Source organism: Phalangium opilio, unplaced genomic scaffold (assembly GCF_054372755.1).
Source record: "Phalangium opilio isolate 3A_F unplaced genomic scaffold, DU_Popi_V2 ptg000390l_1, whole genome shotgun sequence".
In the NCBI taxonomy this organism is placed as follows: domain Eukaryota; kingdom Metazoa; phylum Arthropoda; class Arachnida; order Opiliones; family Phalangiidae; genus Phalangium; species Phalangium opilio.
The window spans coordinates 6,971,198-6,977,668 of record NW_028324234.1 but is presented as its reverse complement, the minus strand read 5'-3'; the positions used below and the strand labels follow the sequence as shown (position 1 = coordinate 6,977,668).

Sequence of the window (6,471 nt, the reverse complement as noted above, 5' to 3'; positions counted from 1 at the left end):
GCCCGAACCACCAACCTATTGGTTAACAGCCGAACGCTCTAACCATTGAGCCACGGAAGCCCAAAAATTAAATGTTCGTCAGGTATTGTGGAAAAACTCTGACATTTTACGTTACATCTGAGACGTCACAACACTTCTCCCGGATGGGCTCGAACCACCAACCTATTGGTTAACAGCCGAACGCGCTAACCAGTGAGCCACAGAAGCTCAGAAATTAAATGGTTGTTAGGTATTGTGGATAAGTTATGACTTTTTACGTTACATCTGAGACCCTACAACACCTCTCCCAGGTGGGCTCGAACCACCAACCTTTCGGTCAACAGCCGAACGCGCTAACCATAGCGCAACGGAAGCCCAAATATTAAATGGTCGTCCGGTATTGAGGTAAAACTTTGACTTTTTACTTCACATCTGAGACCTCACAGCACCGCTCCCGGATGGGCTCGAACCACCAACCTTTCGGTTAACAGCCGAACGAGCTAACCATTGCGCCACGGACGCCCAAAAATTAAATGGTCGTCAGGTATTGTGGAAAAACTTTGGCTATTTACGTTACATTTGAGAACCCAAAACACCGCTCCCGGGTGGGCTCGAACCACCAACCTATTGGTTAACAGCCGAACGCGCTAACAATTGAGCCACGGAAGCCCAAAAATTAAATGTTCGTCAGGTATTGAGGTAAAACTTTGACTTTTTACTTCACATCTGAGACCTCACAACACCGCTCCCGGATGGGCTCGAACCACCAACCTTTCGGTTAACAGCCGAACGCGCTAACCATTCGCCACGGACGCCCAAAAATTAAATGGTCGTCAGGTATTGTGGAAAAACTTTGGCTATTTACGTTACATTTGAGATCCAAAAACACCGCACCCGGGTGGGCTCGAACCACCAACCTTTCGGTTAACAGCTGAACGCGCTGACCATTGCGCCACTGAAGCCCAAAAATTAAATTTTCGTCAGGTATTGAGGTAAAACTTTGACTTTTTACTTCACATCTGAGACCACACAACACCGCTCCCGGATGGGCTCGAACCACCAACCTTTCGGTTAACAGCCGAACGCGCTAACCATTGCGCCACGGACGCCCAAAAATTAAATGGTCGTCAGGTATTGTGGGAAAATTTGGGTTTTTACGTTACATTAGAGATCCCACAACACCGCTCCCGGGTGGGCTCGAACCACCAACCTTTCGGTTAACAGCCGAACGCGCTAACCATTCGCCACGGACGCCCAAAAATTAAATGGTCGTCAGGTATTGTGGAAAAACTTTGGCTATTTACGTTACATTTGAGATCCAAAAACACCGCTCCCGGGTGCGCTCGAACCACCAACCTTTCGGTTAACAGCTGAACGCGCTGACCATTGCGCCACTGAAGCCCAAAAATTAAATTTTCGTCAGGTATTGAGGTAAAACTTTGACTTTTTACTTCACATCTGAGACCACACAACACCGCTCCCGGATGGGCTCGAACCACCAACCTTTCGGTTAACAGCCGAACGCGCTAACCATTGCGCCACGGACGCCCAAAAATTAAATGGTCGTCAGGTATTGTGGGAAAATTTGGGTTTTTACGTTACATTAGAGATCCCACAACACCGCTCCCGGGTGGGCTCGAACCACCAACCTTTCGGTTAACAGCCGAACGCGCTAACCATAGCGCAACGGAAGCCCAAATATTAAATGGTCGTCAGGTATTGAGGTAAAACTTTGACTTTTTACTTCACATCTGAGACCTCACAGCACCGCTCCCGGGTGGGCTCGAACCACCAACCTTTCGATTAACAGCTGAACGCGCTAACCATTGCGCCACGGAAGCCAAAAAATTAAATGCTCGTCAGGTATTGTGGAAAAACTCTGACATTTTACGTTACATCTGAGACGTCACAACACCGCTCCCGGGAGGGCTCGAACCACCAACCTATTGGTTAACAGCCGATCGCTCTAACCGTTGAGCCACGGAAGCCCAAAAATTAAATGCTCGTCAGGTATTGTGGAAAAACTCTGACATTTTACGTTACATCTGAGACGTCACAACACTTCTCCCGGATGGGCTCGAACCACCAACCTATTGGTTAACAGCCGAACGCGCTAACCAGTGAGCCACAGAAGCTCAGAAATTAAATGGTTGTTAGGTATTGTGGAAAAACTTTGGCTTTCTACGTTACATTTGAGATCCCACAACACCGCTCCCGGGTGGGCTCGAACCACCAACCTTTCGATTAATAGCTGGACGCGCTAATTATTGCGCCACGGAAGCCATAGAATTAAATGTTCGTCAGGTATTGTGGAAAAACTCTGACATTTTACGTAACATTTGAGACGTCACAACACGGCTCCCGGATGGGCTCGAACCACCAACCTTTCGGTTAACAGCCGAACGCGCTAACCATTGCGCCACGGACGCCCAAAAATTAAATGGTCGTCAGGTATTGTGGAAGAACTTTGGCTTTTTACGTTACATTAGAGATCCAACAACAACGCTCCCGGGTGGGCTCGAACCACCAACCTTTCGGTTAACAGCCGAACGCGCTAACCATTGCGCAACGGAAGCCCAAATATTAAAAGGTCGTCAGTTATTGTGGAAAATCCTTGACTTTTTACGTCACATTTGCGACCTCACAACACCGCTCCCGGGAGGGCTCAAACCACCAGTCTTTTGAATAACAGCTGAACGCGCTAACCATTGCGCCACGGAAGCCCAAAATTTAAATGGTCGTCAGGTGCTGTGGAAAAACTATGACATTTTACGTTACATCTGAGACCTCACAACACCGCTCCCGGATGGGCTCGAACCACCAACCTATTGGTTATCAGCCGAACGCGCTAACCATTGAGCCACGGAAGCTCAGTAATTAATTGGTTGTCAGGTATTGTGGAGAAACTCTGACCTTTTACGTTATATCTGAGACCCCACAAAACAATCCCGGAGGGGCTCGAACCACCAACCTTTTGAATAACAGCTGAGCGCACTAACCATTGCGCCACGGAAGCCCAAAAATTAAATGTTCGTCAGGTATTGTGGAAAAACTCTGACTTTTCACGTTACATCTGAGACACCAAAAAACGCTCCCGGATGGGCTCGAACCACCAAACTTTCGGTTCGTTAGTTATTGTGGAAAACGATTGACTTTTTACATTACATCTGAGACCTCACAACACCGCTCCCAAATGGGCTCGAACCACCAACCTATTGGTTAACAGCCGAACGCGCTAACCATTGAGCCACGGAAGTTCAGAAATTAATGTTTGTCCCGTATTGTGAAAAAGTTTTGACTTTTTACGCTACATCTGAGACCCCACAACACCTCTCCTGGGTGGGCTCGAAACACCAACCTTTCGGTTAACTGCTGAACGCGCTAACCATTGCGCAACGGAAGCCCAAATATTAAATGGTCGTCAGGTATTGTGGAAAAACCTCGACTTTTTACGTCACATCTGAGACATCACAACACCGCTCCCGGGTACGCTCGAACCACCAACCTTTCGGTTAACAGCCGAACGCGCTAACCATAGCGCAACGGAAGCCCAAATATTAAATGGTCGTCAGGTATTGAGGTAAAACTTTGAATTTTTACTTCACATCTGAGACCTCACAGCACCGCTCCCAGATGGGCTCGAACCACCAACCTTTCGGTTAACAGCCGGACGCGCTAACCATTGCGCCACGGACGCCCAAAAATTAAATGGTGATATGGCCGTTGCCGAGAGTGCTAGTTAATAATTCGAATTTAAATTAAGTGAGACAAATTAACCTTCATCATTTTAAAACTATAACAAAAAGAAAACATGTTTGCTTTTTTCATATCTATTAAAATTTAAAAGAGGAAAAAAAAGTGAAAAAGCCAACGGCACGCAGTGTTCCTAAGTGGTCTCTCTCCCAAGTAGTGACTGCGCTCGACGCTGCTTAACTTCGGTTATCGGACGGGAATCGGTGTATTCAGCGTGATATGGCCGTTGCCGAGAGTGCTAGTTAATAATTTGAATTTAATTAAGTTTCATCTTTATAAAACAATAACAAAAAGAAGATATGTTTGCTTTTTTCATATCTGGTGGAATTTGAAAGAGGAAACAAAAGTGAAAAAGCAAACGGCACGCAGTATTCCCAAGTACTGACTGCGCTCGACGCTGCTAACGTCGGCGATCGGACGAGAACCGGTGTTCTCAGCGTGATATGGCCGTTGCCGAGAGTGCTAGATAATAATTCGAATTTAAATTAAGTGAGACAAATTAACCTTCATATTTTTCAAACAACAACAAAAAGAAAATATGTTTGCTTTTTTCATATCTATTGGAATTTAAAAGAGGAAAAAAAAGTGAAAAAGCCAACGGCACGCAGTGTTCCTAAGTGGTCGCCCTCCCAAGTACTGACTGCGCTCGCCGCTGCTTAACTTCGGTTATCGGACGAGAACCGGTGTATTCAGCGTGATATGGCCGTTGCCGAGAGTGCTAGTTAATAATTCGAATTTAAATTAAGTGAGACAAATTAACCTTCATCATTTTAAAACAATAACAAAAAGAAAACATGTTCGCTTTTTTCATATCTATTAAAATTTAAAAGAGGAAAAATAAGTGAAAAAGCCAACGGCACACAGTGTTCCTAAGTGGTCTCCCTCCCAAGTAGTGACTGCGCTCGACGCTGCTTAACTTCGGTTATCGAACGAGAAACGGTGTATACAGCGTGATATGGCCGTTGCCGAGAGTGCTAGTTAATAATTTGAATTTAATTAACTTTCATCACTATAAAACAATAACAAAAAAGAAGATATGTTTGCTTTTTTCATATCTGGTGGAATTTGAAAGAGGAAACAAAAGTGAAAAGCCAACGGCACGCAGTATTCCCAAGTACTGTATGCGCTCGACGCTGCTTAACTTCGGTGATCGGACGTGAACAGGTGTTTTCAGCGTGATATGGCCGTTGCCGAGAGTGCTAGTTAATAATTCGGATTTAAATTAAGTGAGACAAATTAACCTTCATCATTTTAAAACAATAACAAAAAGAAAACCTGTTTGCTTTTTACATATCTATTAAAATTTAAAAGAGGAAAAAAAGTGAAAAAGCCATCGGCACGCAGTGTTCCTAAGTGGTCTCCCTCCCAAGTAATGACCATGCTCGACGCTGCTTAACTTCGGTTATCGGACGAGAATCGGTGTATTCAGCGTGATATGGCCGTTGCCGAGAGTGCTAGATAATAATTCGAATTTAAATTAAGTGAGACAAATTAACCTTCATCTTTTTCAAACAATAACAAAAAAGAAAATATATTTGCTTTTTTCATATCTATTAAAATTTAAAAGAGGAAAAAAAAGTGAAAAAGCCAACGGCACGCAGTGTTCCTAAGTGGTCTCCCTCCCAAGTAATGACTGCGCTCGACGCTGCTTAACTTCGGTTATCGGACGAGAACCGGTGTATTCAGCGTGATATGGCCGTTGCCGAGAGTGCTAGATAATAATTCGAATTTAAATTAAGTGAGACAAATTTACCTTGATCTTTTTCAAACAATAACAAAAAGGAAAATATGTTTGCTTTTTTCATATCTATTGGAATTTAAAAGAGGAAAAAAAAGTGAAAAAGTTAACGGCACGCAGTGTTCCTAAGTGGTCGCCCTCCCAAGTACTGACTGCGCTCGCCGCTGCTTAACTTCGGTTATCGGACGAGAACCGGTGTATTCAGCGTGATATGGCCGTTGCCGAGAGTGCTAGTTAATAATTCGAATTTAAATTAAGTGAGACAAATTAACCTTCATCATTTTAAAACAATAACAAAAAGAAAACATGTTCGCTTTTTTCATATCTATTAAAATTTAAAAGAGGAAAAATAAGTGAAAAAGCCAACGGCACACAGTGTTCCTAAGTGGTCTCCCTCCCAAGTAGTGACTGCGCTCGACGCTGCTTAACTTCGGTTATCGAACGAGAAACGGTGTATACAGCGTGATATGGCCGTTGCCGAGAGTGCTAGTTAATAATTTGAATTTAATTAACTTTCATCACTATAAAACAATAACAAAAAAGAAGATATGTTTGCTTTTTTCATATCTGGTGGAATTTGAAAGAGGAAACAAAAGTGAAAAGCCAACGGCACGCAGTATTCCCAAGTACTGTATGCGCTCGACGCTGCTTAACTTCGGTGATCGGACGTGAACAGGTGTTTTCAGCGTGATATGGCCGTTGCCGAGAGTGCTAGTTAATAATTCGGATTTAAATTAAGTGAGACAAATTAACATTCATCATTTTAAAACAATAACAAAAAGAAAACCTGTTTGCTTTTTACATATCTATTAAAATTTAAAAGAGGAAAAAAAGTGAAAAAGCCATCGGCACGCAGTGTTCCTAAGTGGTCTCCCTCCCAAGTAATGACCATGCTCGACGCTGCTTAACTTCGGTTATCGGACGAGAATCGGTGTATTCAGCGTGATATGGCCGTTGCCGAGAGTGCTAGATAATAATTCGAATTTAAATTAAGTGAGACA

The 6,471-nt window shown here is 43.7% G+C and overlaps 1 non-coding gene and 10 pseudogenes across 1 annotated transcript; all 11 read right to left on the bottom strand.

Annotated features, from left to right (window-relative positions):
- Positions 1-2,776: 2,776 nt before the first annotated feature.
- TRNAI-GAU (transfer RNA isoleucine (anticodon GAU)) lies at positions 2,777-2,849 on the bottom strand. Its single transcript has one exon. It is a non-coding gene; the product is annotated as a tRNA-Ile (tRNA).
- A 995-nt stretch (positions 2,850-3,844) lies between these two features.
- On the bottom strand, positions 3,845-3,963 carry LOC149596746 (5S ribosomal RNA; annotated as a pseudogene).
- Positions 3,964-4,324: 361 nt separating this feature from the next.
- On the bottom strand, positions 4,325-4,443 carry LOC149596745 (5S ribosomal RNA; annotated as a pseudogene).
- A 137-nt stretch (positions 4,444-4,580) lies between these two features.
- On the bottom strand, positions 4,581-4,699 carry LOC149596744 (5S ribosomal RNA; annotated as a pseudogene).
- Positions 4,700-4,821: 122 nt separating this feature from the next.
- LOC149596743 (5S ribosomal RNA) lies at positions 4,822-4,924 on the bottom strand (annotated as a pseudogene).
- Positions 4,925-5,060: 136 nt separating this feature from the next.
- LOC149596742 (5S ribosomal RNA) lies at positions 5,061-5,179 on the bottom strand (annotated as a pseudogene).
- A 138-nt stretch (positions 5,180-5,317) lies between these two features.
- LOC149596741 (5S ribosomal RNA) lies at positions 5,318-5,436 on the bottom strand (annotated as a pseudogene).
- Positions 5,437-5,574: 138 nt separating this feature from the next.
- Positions 5,575-5,693, bottom strand: LOC149596740 (5S ribosomal RNA; annotated as a pseudogene).
- Positions 5,694-5,830: 137 nt separating this feature from the next.
- LOC149596739 (5S ribosomal RNA) lies at positions 5,831-5,949 on the bottom strand (annotated as a pseudogene).
- Positions 5,950-6,071: 122 nt separating this feature from the next.
- LOC149596738 (5S ribosomal RNA) lies at positions 6,072-6,174 on the bottom strand (annotated as a pseudogene).
- Positions 6,175-6,310: 136 nt separating this feature from the next.
- LOC149596737 (5S ribosomal RNA) lies at positions 6,311-6,429 on the bottom strand (annotated as a pseudogene).
- Positions 6,430-6,471: the final 42 nt, after the last annotated feature.